Source organism: Lissotriton helveticus, chromosome 3_1, assembly GCF_964261635.1.
Source record: "Lissotriton helveticus chromosome 3_1, aLisHel1.1, whole genome shotgun sequence".
Classification (NCBI taxonomy): Eukaryota; Metazoa; Chordata; class Amphibia; order Caudata; family Salamandridae; genus Lissotriton; species Lissotriton helveticus.
This window is the reverse complement of record NC_136061.1, coordinates 1,075,435,321-1,075,452,128: the sequence shown is the minus strand read 5'-3', so window position 1 is coordinate 1,075,452,128 and position 16,808 is coordinate 1,075,435,321. Positions and strand designations below refer to the sequence as shown.

The window sequence follows — 16,808 nt, the reverse complement described above, 5'->3', positions numbered from 1 at the left end:
TGTTTTACAAATTAAGCACTGAATTTTCTACAGATTGGCTTTTTGTCATTTTGGTGTCATATCAATTAATAAATTCTACTCTATTTTTCTAAATTCGTGTGGGATTATTCTTGTGCTGCGTTCTAACTTTATTACTGCTTGGATACTGCATAAATACTTTACACATTACCTCTATGTTAAGTATGACTGCTTTTGAGCCAAGCTACCAGAGGGTTAAAGCACAGGTTAATTTGGTGACTATGGACTTTACCCTGACAAGGATTGTCACTTTTGCCTGAGTAGGGTTTCATCTACCTCAATCAACATCCCAATTTCTCACATGTTTCAATAATTGTTATCTATCACTTTAGACATACAAGATAAACTAAACACACCATTATAGCCCTCCCCATTCCCTTGTTCTCTCGGTTCCTGGGACCCTTCACAAATCACTAGTCCATGTAGCCCATTTAATCTATTTGTGGCTGGTACACATTGAAGTCAGTGTTCAAGGGGACCAGTGATTTACTTCTCAGTCCCGATACGTGTCCCTTGGAAGTAACTATATCCCCACTAGTGGGCTTGAAAGCTTTGGTCGTAAATTCCAATTGCGCACTCCAATGAGCCCAAATATATCATAGGCTATTTTCTATGCTCCTAACTCCTTCCAAGGACTATAATACTAGCCCGCAAGTTGAGGAATGTCTAACCCAGGAAGTGCCTCATGTCTTTCATCACTACGTCCCAGAAAGCTTTATTATAGGGGAAGAGTCATAAAACGAGGGTGAATTTGCCTTTCCCTTCGAAATTCCTCCAACATGTTATTCATAGTTTAAGAGGCAAGAGGCTGGCAATTCTTTCTTTAAGCAAAGATAGCCAACCCAGGTCTTCTGACATCTTAACCCTTTCGCCGCTCGCGGTATTCCCCCGCTGTGCTGGGGGGCGGGGCGCGTACAGCGCCCCCATGCTCATGACGAGGTCAGCTCGTCATGAGCCACGGCGCTCCGGTGCTCATGACGAGCTGAGCTCGTCATGACCGCGCCCGTTCCAATGGAACGTTCAGCACAGCAGGGGAATCAGCCCAGCGTGCGAGCGTTCCAAGTAACGAGCGCGGTCATGACGAGCTCAGCTCGTCATGAGCACCGGAGCGCCGTGGCTCATGACGAGCTGAGCTCTTCATGAGCATCCAAGAGGTTAAAAACTATAATCACACATCAGGCCTAACACATAGAAGACTAATCCCAGTGAAATGATAGCTAGGATGTTAACATTCTACCCAATTAGCCATGTGCTTGAATTCTACAAGCAAAGGAACTTATCCATTAGTACTAACAGCACAGCATGACAAGATCAGCTAATCACTGGTATCCGTTGTACTTAAAACTGTACAGATGACATCATACAAAGTCTGCTGTAGGTGATAGTTGTATATGTGCACTCAATCATTGGCAGAGTTAATCTATAGCGCAAAAGCAGAATATTATGAAATAGAGTCAGAGGATGTTTGCATTGTAAGTGCTAAACTTGAAGTGCATGCACAGCAAAGTATTGTATACTATTCACAAAGGGACAGTGTTTTTGTTGCCTCTTTAAGAAAGCCAATCAGCACACACATCTTTACTTTCTGAACAAAATAAGCTTTAAATCAAACATGCTATTATGACCGTGAAGTGAGACAAATGAATTTGCACATGCAGTTATTAGCACTGTGCCATAATGACAGGATAAGGCATCAAAACTGCAAGCACTTCCTAAGCCAAAAAAAAACCAAAACTAGTGATTAAAATGTTATGCTTGCGAACATATTGCATATGTGGTCTAACAAAACAATTACTTTAAGTTTCCATCGCCAAAAACTAATTGGCACTCAAATGAGACATATAACCATCATCAAAATGTCATTTCAATGATAAGAGAGCAAATCCAAGAAAAGGTAGACCAGTGTGAAAGCCACAGAGTAAATGGGAATGATCCAAAACCCTCTCCTCCTCTCTCTAGTTCCTCTTATTGTACTTTTTTTTTAAGAACTACTGAAAATATAACAGAGCTAAAGAAGCCTATGACCCGACCTAAACAGGTATGTCTAGTTACACAGTTGCTGCATGATTGGTTTGTGTTTCTGCTGCTGAAATTAAAGGGGTAAGTCAGATTTGCTGATATGTGTGCTGTATGCTACTTACAAATATTGGGCGGAAATGACATGACTAATTTCTTCATACTAATTACCTCTAGTGTGCATGGAAATTGTACTTCTCATAATATATATATATATATATATATATATATATATATATATATATATATATATATATATATATCCATAAATGTTATTCAAGAATCACTTCTTTGGATTCTGACCACATCATGAAAACATAGACTGATAATACACAGAAAAGCAATAAGGGCTGGTACGTTTTTGTTATTTGCAACTATGCTTAAATATTTGACTAGAATATGAATGCTAGCGATAAAGTCTTTAAACAAAAAAACATTAATTTGGCAAAGTATACATACCACACTACACGACGTCACTGAACTCACGGTCCTTAACTCCTGGGAGGCATGCACCCTTGGCATTTTTAAATCTAGAAAACGTCACTTTTTCCGCACCTGGTTTCTGAGCCTAGCTTTACTATTAGCCAAGAGAATAATTACAATGTTCTGAAAAGCACTCGTCACCACCCAGTCTTTAGGCATGGCGTGGTACGATGCGGAAGTGGGGAACCGCGGAGGGTACAGCTCTCCGCTGCGAAGAAACACGTCATATTCGAAAAAGTCCCATCTGAATGGGACACACTTCTTACTCAGTTCTTACACCTCACCACTCCGGAAGATCTTAAAGCGGACTCTACCTCACGAACTCTCTCTACGGAAGCCCCTCGAGACCCCACGGAGCTAACTCTTCACGTTCGTTACCGCTACTATTGCTCATACCTTTGCATTTACATACTATGCAGCATTACTAACCTTTATGTACAATGGAAAATCCAAATAAAAAGAATTTACATAAAATTATAGTTAACGTTTTCAGGATAGTCAGACTGTTTACTTTTAAGGATTCTTTTCCCAAAGGCTGTCCCATACTATTGAAAATTGCATTACACGGTCTAACACAGTAAAATAAATATTTGTGTTCACTTCTAGAAATGAGAACCATTGACACCTGTGCCAAAACAAATAATGCTGAGTTAAGCCTTTAAAGGGGAAGTTGGACAGTGGAAAAATATTAGCTTCCCTCTTCTGCCTGACCCGCTTTGGACCTTTTCCTTTAATTTTAATTTTAGAATGTCCAGCAATGCGAAATTAACATATGAAGTAGGGTGCCAAGATGGCCACCCAGCAACCATGTCTGTCATTCTGTGACCCTCCTCTCCCCTGAAAGCAATTCTTTGAGAAGAAACGGAACACTCTGATGACACCAGTGGCAGAGGTGAAAAGGGAAGATTACTTAGCACATCTACCTTGTTTTCAATAAGGAGGAATATTTGCTTGCACCAGTACAACATCATTCATTGTAAATAAAGACTGACCAACAACATTATCGGTAATGTGGAGAAAATGTGACTGATTTAGGTTGTGTTTTTGCTTCACACCGAGTTTACTGCTGACCATATTTCTTCTAACCACACCGACCCCCGAACCACTGGCTGGGCCCAGTAATAAGACAAACATTGACACCGCTCACTCTATCTATCCTTATTCTTGCAATAAGCAACATCTAAGGTCCCATCAGTTATACACACTTTCCAATGCCATGGAAACCATGTAACCGACAACAGATGTTGGCTTTCCACTGGTACCCTAGGCTCATCACCAGCCACCTCCCATCCCACCTTCTGGATTTAACATTAAATGTTTGCATGTGATGCCCAGTTGCTTTGCCACAAGACTTTCAACATCACTGAACATTGTCATTCCTACCTCCCATACTTCACGGCCATCACTGAAGCATGAATTGATCTGAAAGACTCAGTCATTCCTGCAGCTCTCTCTAGTGACCATGCCTCCTTGCACAAAGTATATCATTCACAAAATTCAACCAGACCTACAAACACTTTCCACTCTTACTATCCTATGCGCATGTTCTTCACAAATACTCCACAACCACAATCATGGACTACATTTCAAACTGCTTTCTCCAAAACACGAATGTGTGCACTCCTTCAAAAGTGGTGCTAGAAAATGTACATTCCAATATACAATCACTGGTAACACTATCCACAGTCCGAAAAAGAAATAAGCGTACGTGCAAAACCTAATAACCTTACTAGAAGCAAATTGACTTCTTTCATATTTGCAGTTCACCAAGGTAGTCTTTTCAACCACTACATGTGGTTGGAATCTTTCATTACCTTCACTGCAGGAGGATATTAAATTCTAAATATACTTAAATATCTTCCTTCCTTCATTTTTAAAATTATGTTTGCTGGCTGCACACTGTGCACACTGTTACCAGTCCACCTGCTTCTGGTTGCGGGCATTCCAGTGCATACTTCATTTACAGTTCTAAAATGCCCATCTGACATCTTGTGACAGGAAATGAAAAATACAGTACATCAATAAACTATTACAAAATGGCCAAAGTGCACAAGAACACACTGGCATGCACTAGCTGTCATCTCTGAATAATTGTTTTAGTTTGAAACAGTATCATACAAACATGGCCGGCAGTGCATTTGCATGCATGCATGCACATTGGCAGGGCAGCCATCTTGGAATGGTTTGTTTTACTTCATGATCAAAAACATCCCATTATGACTACTCGTGTTCTCACTCACGTCTACAGCTGGGCAGCGATATCTGGATACTTTTTTGCTATAAAATATGGCAAACAAAATACCCAGTGGCAAAGCATATAGCTCTGTTCCCTCATAAGGACGAAAAACGATTGCCTTTGTCAATGCTTGTTTTCCACTTTCATGCAATCCATCTATAATTCTTTGACTGAAAATAATTCCTGTCCTATTGCTTAACCTTTTTGAATAAAACGATAATAACTGCTACTTATTAAATAAATAAATGAAATTAATAAAAAAAATCAGCTTCATAACGATTCAACCTATTATTAGTAGCTGGAAGTTGCACACTGAACGCATTTGTGAACTACAATTTGCACTAAGCATATGTGTACCATTTAAGTTTTCTATGTAAAACACTTTAGTTTTCATGGGTTAACTCAGCCAGCCTACAAAGGAAAAGAAAATGAGTTGACACTAACCATAGATCGAACAGCCATTGATTAATTGCATTTACTGTACATTCATTCATGAAAAATTGAGGGAAAGACTTTTCAAAGAAATCTAGAAACCCAGGGCAGTTGCGCTGGATCTTTGCATAAGCACCCCATATCTCCCGATCATCACTTTTCCCTTGGATTTCTCTTGCCTCTTACCTTTGCTAAATTGTCCCTGACCAGTCTCTAGGTAATTGGCTACATCACTGCAAACTACTGAATTCTATATTTTAGAAATGGCCATCAGAAGAGCGGGTCATTATTCTCCAGGCCGGGAACTAGTTTAACGTTATTATTGCTAACAAGGTTAATACCACTAGATGGCGACAGGTGCTGGAGGTAACAAGTTTTTTTTCTCTCCCAGTGGGATGTTTCTTTAATCTTGGAAAATAGGTGCCCTGCTATCCGATTCTCCTATTGAGTTTTGGTCCCAGACCCTGCCAAAACCTCTGACATGCAATGGAAGATATGCTGTATTTTTTATCATTTGTTTTAAGATGCCTTCCAAGTCATATTGTAACCTTCTGTTATTTTTTAACTACCAACTGCAGCAACGTTCTTTGTTTCTGTAACATCCAGTTCTGTCAATTGCACTTCTGTACAGCACTTTGATTCCCTGGTGGCTTCATCTGCGCTATAGAAAACCAAGTAGAACAAAGTATCTGCTGGCGAACAAATCGCAGTGAGTTCTATGAGACTGAAAAGCCAGAACATCAGAAACATACCACATACATGTTATTGAGAAGATACCAACAGTACATTCTTGCCTATTACCAGCAGTGCTGCTACTTCTTGACCTGTCAGCGGCAGTAATTGATAATGTCTCACATTCCATCCTGATTCAACATCTCCACGAGATACTGCCCTTGTCTAGTTCAAAGACTTTCTTAATGACAGGACCCACATGGTTTCCATCTGACTTTCAATCTGAGATCCTTATCCTAAGAAAGGGGGTTACAAAAGGCTCCTCCTTAAGCCCCTCTCTCTTTAACATCCATGTAGCACCTCTTGCCCAAGTCCTGCGGTTTTGAAATTCTTTCCTATGCAGACGGCACCCATGTAATCATCACCTTCAGGTATGACATGAAAAATGTCAAACACAGATTCATCGTCTGTATGAGGAAAATTGCTGCTTGGATGACCCTTAATTGTCTTCAGCTAGATGGAGACAAAACAGAAATCCTTCTGTTTGGAAAAGCTCAGCTATACTGGTCAGAGGAATAGTTGCCACGTGAGCTAGGCCATGTGCCTTCTCCTGATAAAACGACTAGAAATCTAAGTGTCATTCTAGATTAAAACCTATCTATGAAGGATCAGGTTAGATCCACCTGTGATCAGTGGTGGCCGCTAGCATGGAAAAAAGGTGGGGCAGCGCGGGGAACAAAAATAATATAACGTACTTGCCGCACTCTTCAACTCCTGATGCACTGGAGCTACACACACGCTCCCAGACTCCCCTGCACCAATTCAGACGCTGCTCTCATGCTGGTATTACCCAGCATAAAAGAAGTGCTGGGATTGGACAGCGCAGGATGGGAACCTGTGCTCCTGAGCCTTGTTGATATATCTCTAAGCAACAGTCTGGAGATATCAAAGTGTGCATGTCGGTTTGGCCGTCCTAAGATGGCTGGCCAAACCGACATGCGCACTTGGTGCCCTTGGTGCCCTGTGCCCACCACTCCTTGTGCTGCTGATGCCCACACTCTCCAGACTCGGCTGAGACTCCTTCCTACAAATAATAAAGCAGTTTTATTAATTGCTTTATTATCATTTTATTTCACATGTTTTCATGCTGGGTCCAGCAGTGGTGCGATGCTCCTCTCCTATGAGCGAGGAGCCGCCCCTGTTTGAGATACCCGCTTTGGAATAATATGCCTCCTCAGGAGAATATTTCAGTGGCTTTTACCGAGTTCGAGGAAGACTCTTACTCAAGCGTTAATCAATAGTCATTTTGACTAGGGAAATGCCATAGTACTAGCATCCAATTCATCTCTTCTCTCCAAAATTCAGGTCGTCCAGAACACTGCGGCCTGTCTGGTCAACAAACTGCCACCAGGATCGCCATTGGCCCCTTTGCTCAGAGCCCTTCACTGGCTCCCTATCAGGAGAAGAGAATTGTTGAAACTGCTCTGCCTGACTTACAAATCATTTATCGGCAAATGCCTAACATACTAACAGGAGAAACTCAGTGTCTACTGTTCTGGAAAAAACCTAAGATCAAAACCCAAACTTTTATTATGTCCCCACCCCATCCGTACGTCAAAATATGGTGGCCGGCCTTTTCTTACCTTGCCCCCTACCATTGAAATAGGTAGCCGTTATATATATGCTCTTGCACTAACTTCACAGGATTTAAAAAACATTAAAAAATGTGGTTGTTCGGACCTGCCACCTTTCCAGATGTAAGTCGCTAACGCTATACTAAAGGCCCTTAACAAAGCATTCATTGAGTATATGTCAAGAACACTATTAATCTAGGGCACAATCTAAACAAAACTGAGCAAGAAGCGAATAAAGGTAACTCTGAAGTGAAACCATAGCACTGAGATATATCACAATATATATATTTTTAGAGCGACGTATATATTTTATATTTTGCTCGGTTAAAATACCTTTTATGAATGATCCATACTGTGTAAAATGTGAAGAGACACTGCCCCTATTTGTCATGCCTGTCAAGATTCTAAACTGATTTGCCGATTGCTTATAAGTCGATGTTAATAAAAAGATTTACAAAAAAATATATATATCAGCGCATAAGCGGGAGAAGCAGCTAGAGCTGCACTCGCTGGATATAGAGTTACAGGCAGCGGAAACCCAACATGCCACCAACCTCACCCCTGACGCGTCCCATACCCTACAACTCGCCCAGAAGCGACATAAAGAGCACCTGACAGAGTTGACCAAGCAACAGATAGAAGCCACACGACATACGATGTGGGTGACAAAGCAGGGAAATTGCTGGCCTGGATAGAATGAAGGGATGGGGGAGAAAGATGGGTGGCGCAGCTCAGTCTCGGTGAGGGCCAGGTAACAACTGACCCACGAATTATAGTGCAAGCGCTGGCGCGTCATTTTCAAGCAGTCTACTCATCAACCTCTAATATGACGATAGAAGAGGCGTTGACCTATGTGAAAGATCTGGATATGCCCAGACTTACCCTTGAGGCAGCAAGCGAACTTGAGGCAGATCTTACAGCAGAAGAACTGCAGGCAGCAATCGGGGCGCTACAGTCAGGAAAAGCCCTAGGGCCAAATGGTATACCCGTTGAACTTTCTAAAAACTGGTTGGCACCATCGCCCCTCATTTGCTCAATATGTTTACAGACAGTCTAGAAGTGGAAGAACTCCCGCTGGATTAGCGCGTGGCCACCATTGTGGCTATACCGAAACCGGGTAAGCCGGCTGATAGATGCACTTCATACCGCCCTATATCCTTATTGAATGCGGAGGCTAAGATTCTCGCAAAACTATTGGCGACTAGACTAACACCCGACTTATTGGCAATCATACATCCTGACCAGTCTGGTTTCATCCCGGGCAGGAATACGGCCCTCAATCTGAGGAGCCTGCACTGTGTTCTCGCCCGTGCAGTATACCTACAGGAACCGGCGGTGGTGCGGTCACTGGACGCACAGATGGCGTTCGACATGGTAGAATGGCCCTTTTTATTCGCAGTGTTTCATCACCTGGGCTTTGGGCCGAAATTCTGTGCGTGGGTCAAGCTTCTATATACCAAGCCAATGGCTCATGTCACTGCTAATGGGCCCACATGTCTGAGGACTTCCCCCTGTCGCGGGGCCGCGCCAGGGCTGCCCCCTGTCGCCCCTGCTCTTTGCTCTGGTGCTGGAGCCGCTGGCGGCATGGTTACGGTGGGAACCAATGATAAAGGGACTCAAATGGACAGACAGCTGGGATGACCGTATCTCCCTGTACGCAGACGATGTGTTGCTCTATCTGACCTCCCCGAGGCGCTCCATCCTAACCCTTCTCAACATCTGTAAAAACTTTGGGAGGGCGTCGGGTTATACCATCAACTGGTCTAAATCGGTACTTTATGTGCTGCACGGTCCTCCACTGCAACTCCCAGCGGACTGCCCGCTTCGAATTTCGGAGGATACATTTAAATATTTGGGCATATTTGTAACTACTGAATCGGTGCAATTCTTTAAACAATATCTGCAGCCACCGTTAGACCGCCTCAAACGAGATGTGCGCCACTAGGGTACCCTGCCGCTGACTCTGCTAGGGAAAACAGCACTTTTTAAGATGATGTCCCTACCCCGCTTTTTATATGTATTGGAGAATACGCCGTTCCAGGTGCCACCCATTTACTTCCGGACTATAGCAGCACAGGTCTCCAGCATTTTATGGGGCAATAAGCCAGCACGTATCGCACAATCCAAGTTGGTGCGAGGCTGGTATGATGGAGGGATAACGCTCCCAAATATTCAACTTTATTACTGGGCGGCGCAATTAAAAGTAATCAACCAGTGGCTGCATGCTCCGCAGTCCGACCCAGCATTTAAGGCAGATAGGGAAATGCTGGGCACAAAAGGAATGCTTACTCCCCTCTATGATAAAAGACTGACCGCAACACTCATCGGACCTCTAAAGCACACCGTGAGCATATGGCACGCCGCCCAGACCAAACTGGGTTGGTGCGGGATAGTCACCAGAAAAAGGGTTTTTAGTAATTAGGGGAAATACTGGGCGCTCAGCTAACTATTTTCTGGCAAAGTAAGGGTCAGCGAAGGTGGTTCAGTAGAGGTGCAAAAAGGACAAGGGGGTGAGCCCTATAACCCCTCAATGTGTGTGTTGCAAACCAACACACCAAATTACACAAACGACATGTCCTATGCACACTGCAATGAGGTTCAGTAATAGGATTGTATCCTGATGAGTCCAAACATTTATGAAACACAACTGCCAAGAAAATACACAGTTCCTTTAGAGTAATGGAATCTTCATCTAATGATTCTTGCAAGCCAGCCGACACGTGTTTTGTCGCAATTGGAATATATCTTCCGCGACTCCTCAGGGCTGGGAAGGGATACAAAAATGGCAATGGAGTATACATAGCACAAATTGTGGTTCTTATTGTAAGTACCGGTTGATCAGGTGTGACCGGTAGTGCAGTTGTTGTATAGATACCCTAAATATAGTGAAAATTTCTATGAACACGAATAGTGGAAACCAAAAAGGGGAACCTGTAATATGTTCTTGTGTAAAAATTAAAAATAGAATGTGGTAATTTATACTATTGATATAGTGCGAATAAAGTTTTGAGGAGGAGAGTGGAAAGGACATATTGGATCGCAAGCAGCCACATAGGGCTCCTGTGACCTTCTGGCACGGTATATAAGAAGGAAAAGAACGCGGAATTGGAGAAATCTCTGCTTATAGTTCTGGGTTGGCGCGGGACTCTGACCCAGCTTACGCCGTTATGGGATATAAAGCGCTTCAGTAGACTCAGAAACAGTAAGGGCTTTGACAGATGGGACGATATTGGTATATCAACGGTGGGCGACATGTGGCGCAATGGTGAAATAGTTACATTTGAGCACCTACAACAACAATACACACTGGCATCAACAGAGCTGTTCAGGTACACACAGATCAGACACGCCTTAATGTCAGCGCTCCCGCCCGACACGGAGGTCCCGAAGGCATCCCCCATGGAGGATAGATTATTGACAGAACACATACAGAAGAAGGCAACATCACTTACATATCGCAAGCTGGTTAACAATCTGCCGGACCCGACGGAATGGCAGGAAGCGCTGGCCTCTCCTCGGGAGGTGGGCATACCCTCACGACTCCGTCTGGTGCCGCTTCGGGTCTTACACCGCTCATATTACACTAGGCACACCTTACACAGAATAGGTAGAGCGACACACCCCTTCTGTCTGCGCGGCTGCGGGGATGAAGGTACCTTTTTCCATACACTATGGGAATGTCCCAAAATCGAGGAATACTGGGCTAGAGTGATGAGAACAATGTCTCAGTTGGCGGGAGTATCGCTAGTGCCAGAGCCCAGACGATGCTTGCTAAATATATGGGAGCCGAACGATTTAACTCGTCAAGCACAGAGCTGGGCCACACTGGGGATCTTGGTTGCTAAGCGGAATGTGGCCCAGAAATGGGGGGCGACGGAGGTGCCAACGCTTACCGCATGGGGGAGGGACATGGATGCGGCTATGTTTGCTGAAAGAACAGTGTTCATTAATCGGGGGTGCCCCCGAAAGTGGAGTAAAACCTGGGGGCATGGAATAGCTTCAGAGGGGACATATGTGAACCACCACCCGAGCAAGAAGATGAGAATTCGGACGCGGAAGGATAACGATATGTGCATAAATTACAAGTTGGGCTCCGATCATAAAATGTTAGTGCTGACACGATGTGATTTAAATCTATTGATTGTGCTTTTATGTACTGTACTACTGTATTTTGCTGAAACATTAAGTGTATGGTTTCTATACTGTATTGTTCTTGAAAATAATTAAAAAAATCTAAATATATATATATATATATATATATATATATATACATACACACACATACATAAAAGTTGGATTGGCATTATATTTTCTTACAACCAAACTTGATTATCATTATAGCACTTAAAAATACAACAATAAAAAATCGTAACTTTGAGTCTTCAAAATCAATAGTTTGCAGACGTAAAATAATACAAACGAAGGGTCAATTTCCCCTGGGGAGTCACACGGCCTCAACCACATTATCGACCTTTCACATCCTATGAGACTGCACAAGTCGCGTGCCTTCACTTTAATTTGAGTTATTAGTCTGTCCTTTCTTTTTCTTGCATTTCTGCTTTAACTCTACTCTGCCCACTATTAATCGTGCAACATTTGCATATGTCCAAGTAAGCAGTGCCAAAACAAACGCTGATGCGAGCAAACTGCAAACACCTAGTGTGTCTATGAGCAAGAGTTCCTCCCTTCAGTTATTTTTTTCCATCTGGTGAATCAACCAGAAGGCAACGTCCAATAACCGTGACAGGCGGCACTACTGCATTAGGCATGCATACTTTCTCTCAAAAGTGAAGAAAGTTCAAAGGCACTTACCCTTAAATAAAAAACAGCAGGCTCCAGATAAGCCGCGCCAAACAAGACGCTCTTGTGTACTAAAATGTGAGTCGATTTCACATGACCGACCGATCTGTAGGCTGCTGTGAGAGCACTTTGAAGTAGTTTTGAACTTTGGAGTCCGTACACAACTGAGCAGTTAACCATTTCAACAATCAGTCTCAAAGGCTTGAACAATTCAGGTAGCTCGCAAGAGGCAAAAGGCAGCAATCATTCCAGAAACGCATTACACAAACTGAAACCAAACTTCTCAGACTAAATAAGAAGAAAATGGAGAATAAACCCGTGCTGTCGTTCGGCGTAAAAGATTAGTCCAAGAATGATTTACAGTTAAAAATTTCACAAATCAAGCATTGCTACTACAGAAACGGTGACATGGTAAATAGGGCTACATGGAGCCAGGGGCACACTGTTCTGGCCCAGTATTTCTCTCTGGAAATCGGGAAATTTGGAGCAATCGCCGGCCTGCCAACTTGGAAATATTTTCACCGACGGGGCGGGACTAGATGTAGGTGGGCCCAATACCGGTCGGTAACGGCCGAAATTACAGAATTTCCGCCGTTACCAACCGGTATTGGGCATTTGGGATGTAGGTGGCCTAAATTGCAAATTCGGTAATTCCCCGATTCGGTATTTTAAGTAATCGGTAAATTACCGATTCCTTAAAATACCGAATCGGTAAATTACCGAATTTGCAATGTAGGGAGCACTTAAATGAGTGCTTTTCCCATTTTAGGATTCGTTATTTACCACCAACTATAAGTTGGTGGTAAATAAGGAATACCTTTGAAAATGCAAATCAGGGCATTTTCAACTGTGCCATGTGGCAGACATACATGCCCTTAGGGCATGTATGTGTGCCACATCTGCACACAAGCACGATTCAGGGTTGCAACAGGGTGTCAAAGTGACACTTTGGCACCCTTGAATGTGTTCCCCATTTAACCGAAACGGTATTTACCGATTCGGTAATTGCCATTCATTCCTTTGGGCCTCCAGGCCCATAGGAATGAATGGCAATTACCAAATCGGTAAATACCGAATCTTACCGATTCAGTAATTTTTACCGAATTTTTTGATACATAGCATTTACCGATTCTAATATACCGAATCGGTAAAATTCGGTATTTCAGAATCGGTAAATACTATTTACCTACATCTGGCTCTTAGTGTCGAACAAAGCTAGAGGAACTTTTTTTTCCCTCCAATCTCGCTTCAAATACACACTCCAGTAGTCCGTACCCACACTCAGCATGCTGAGAGGCGTAAGCGTTCTGAGATGGAAAGACACGCCTACCGGCAGCTAGAGGAACTTTGTACTCGGACTACATATCACAGAAACACACAACTGGACAACAATTTACAGAACATCGAGGTACCTTGTAACCTCAATTCAGAACATTGCGAATACCAAACTTTACACGAGTAACTTATTTATCTTGTCTAAAGCACAGTGTTTGACAATAGACTTACTCTACATGTGTGGAAGCAGGCAGCACCTTCCTCTTAGAAACAGACTGCCTAGAGAGAAGGAGGCACAGAAGTCTGAATGCTTTACAACCAGTGGTTCTTAACATGTGGTCTGAGGACCTAAAGGCGGCTGCCAAGTCACGGACCCCTAGGGGGTCCGTGACTGCTTACAAAATTAAATAGTATTTACAGATTCATAAAATGTGTATAAAAATTAAGAAGCAAAATGTAAAATTGAAATGTTTAAAATATTCAGCAAATGTGAAGGAATTTGAAATTGGAGACTAAAAATGTAATTGCTATCCTCAGGTTGATTCATGGTTCAGTGCAAGTGCATCAAACAGAATATAGTATGGATGGCGTGCTGAAAACGGAATTTAGAAAAGCTATCTTATCAAAATTAAAATGGTGTTTTTTATGATTGTGAATTAAATTAAATATTTCACCTTTTGTGTATTGTTTTGTGGTTCAAATAATTATAATAGCTTAGACTGGGGTTCCCGGCAACCAGCAATGGCTCTGTAGGGGTCCCCCAGAGTCCAATAATTATTCAGTGGGGGTCCCAGATTTCAGTAATGATTAAGTGGGGGTCCACATTGGTTAAAACCTGTCAAGACAAAAAAATGGACTCGAGACACAAAAGAAGCAAATATGGAACTACTGGTCGAAAGCTGTGAAAGAGACTTAAAGCCACCCAACAATATGGAAAAAGTTAACGAACTGACGGAACACTACATAACAACTGTCGAAAATATCGTTAATAACACCATGCCACTAAAACTGAAACGAATCTCAGAAAAGACTAAAAACCCGTGGTTTAACGAAGCACTAAATGAAGATATACGCAAATTGAGAATGGCCGAAAGAAAATGGAGGCAACACCCATCATCTCCTGAACTGGAAGCCCTCAGAAAAACAAGGAAACAATATAATAAAAAGATCATCAACTCAAAAAAGGAATTTATAAGAGCAGAACTGGATAATGCCAAAAACAGGCCACGAAAACTATTTGAAATCCTAAAGGAGCAATCAAACAAACTAGCCAAAACAGTGCAAGAAAATTCAAAAACATCTCTAAGCTGTGACGATTTCTCCACATTTTTCACGGAAAAGGCCAAAGCACTCGAAATAGAGCTTAAAAACTCGGCGTTGAACCTTCCCAACGAACCTTGGTCTACTAACGATGCCAACTTTACAACGGATTGCACTAAGGCAAAAAACAAGGCGAGCTGGGAAACATTTGAACTGTACGACCAACACACGATTGCCAAGACGATCTCAGGAATCAAACCTAACAACCACCACCAAGACCCTCTGCCAGCAAAATGCGTAAAAGAAATCAATCACATCCTGATTCCAATATGGACCGAAATAATAAATGCGTCACTGTCACAAGGGATCCTTCCAGACTGCCTAAAAACAGGTCAAGTCGTTCCCATAATCAAAAAACCCACAGCAGATACATCAGATCCAAATAACTTTCGCCCAGTGACCAACATCCCTTTACTGGCCAAGTTGACTGAGAAATGTGTGCAGAACCAATTGAGCCAACACATCACCAAATTCTCCTTGTTAGATGAATGCCAATCAGGATTCAGAGCAGGGCACAGCACTGAAACAGCGATTCTCCACATTACTGATGACGCATTACAGGCCCTTGACCAAAATCAAGCATGCTTACTGATTCTCCTTGACTTGTCATCGGCATTTGATACGGTAAATCATGAAGCATTACTGGCCAGGCTACGAGACAGGATGGGAATATCGGGAATAGTGCTGAAATGGTTCGAGTCCTTTTTACATAACAGAACACAGCGCTTCCTGGTTAACCAATCAATCTCCCCTCCGTGCCCTACCACAATTGGAGTCCCTCAAGGATCAACATTATCCCCAGATCTGTTTAACCTATACGTCGAGCCACTCACAGAAATTCTCCAAAAATCTCAAATATCCTATCACATGTATGCTGACGACACGCAAATTTACGTAAAGATCGGATCCATAAAAGAATTGGAATTAATGAATGAGACACTAAAAATGACACTTCAATGGTTAATGGCAAACCACCTGAAGCTGAATGCACATAAAACAGAGTTCCTACTAATCTCTCCACCAAAGAGGAATACAGAAATAATGGAATGGATGAAAGTCGTGACTGCACTAAACTGCACCCCAACCCTTGTCAACTCAGCCAAATCTCTAGGAATCATCTTAGATGAGAATCTAGACATGAAAGCCCACATTAACTCAATGGTGAAAAGTGCCCGCTTTCACTTGAACTACCTAAGAAAATTGAAACCATTCATCACAGAGTCAGACCTCAAATTGGCAATCCAATCCTTAGTTATCTCGAGGATTGAATATGGGTGCACCACCTTGGCTGGATTACCAAAAATGTCCACAGGACCATTGAAAGCCTGCCTTAACGCTGCAGCAAGACTTATCACCGGAACTAGGAAATATGACCATATATCCCCACACCTGAAAGCATTAAACTGGCTACCATATGAAGCAAGAATCCAAATGAAGATAGCATGTATCACACATAAAGCATTACACGACAACACCCCAAGATATCTAGCAAAGAAAATTCAGTTGTCCGGTGGCAACCGACCATCTAGGAGTGCTGGGGAGCTGCTACTACGACCAGCCTTCTTCCGAAAGAAAAAAACCCATGACAGAGCGTTCTCAGGAGCGGCCCCCAGAATATGGAACTCACTCCCTCCAAACATCAGGAAGATCCAGAATCTGGTAACATTCAAACGGGAAGTGAAGAGCCTGCTGATGAATAGATACATTACTTAACGAAGATCACTGATCATGGATCTGCTATAATACTGCCTTAGTACAGATCATGTACGCCATCAAAATGGGAGGCACAGACAATACTATAATGGAATACGTATCCTATGATATGGGAACAACCCAAAAGGCCAATAGGAATGGAGATTTGATTGAACAGGAGAACAGCATCTTTCATGAACCTATACCGTGCTACCTCATACATGAACATA

The 16,808-nt window shown here is 42.6% G+C and overlaps 1 protein-coding gene across 5 annotated transcripts in view; it reads right to left on the bottom strand.

Annotated features, from left to right (window-relative positions):
- The window catches only part of COBLL1 (cordon-bleu WH2 repeat protein like 1), a 771,108-nt gene that overhangs the window by 255,177 nt on the left and 499,123 nt on the right, over positions 1-16,808 (bottom strand). The window contains exon 1 of one of the 5 annotated variants that reach the window (XM_078681640.1): positions 12,304-12,379. The exons of the other annotated variants lie outside the window; for them this stretch is intronic. The gene's annotated coding sequence lies outside the window, so the exon portion shown is untranslated. Of the gene's footprint in view, positions 1-12,303; positions 12,380-16,808 lie in introns of those variants that run through there. 5 annotated transcript variants of the gene reach the window in all.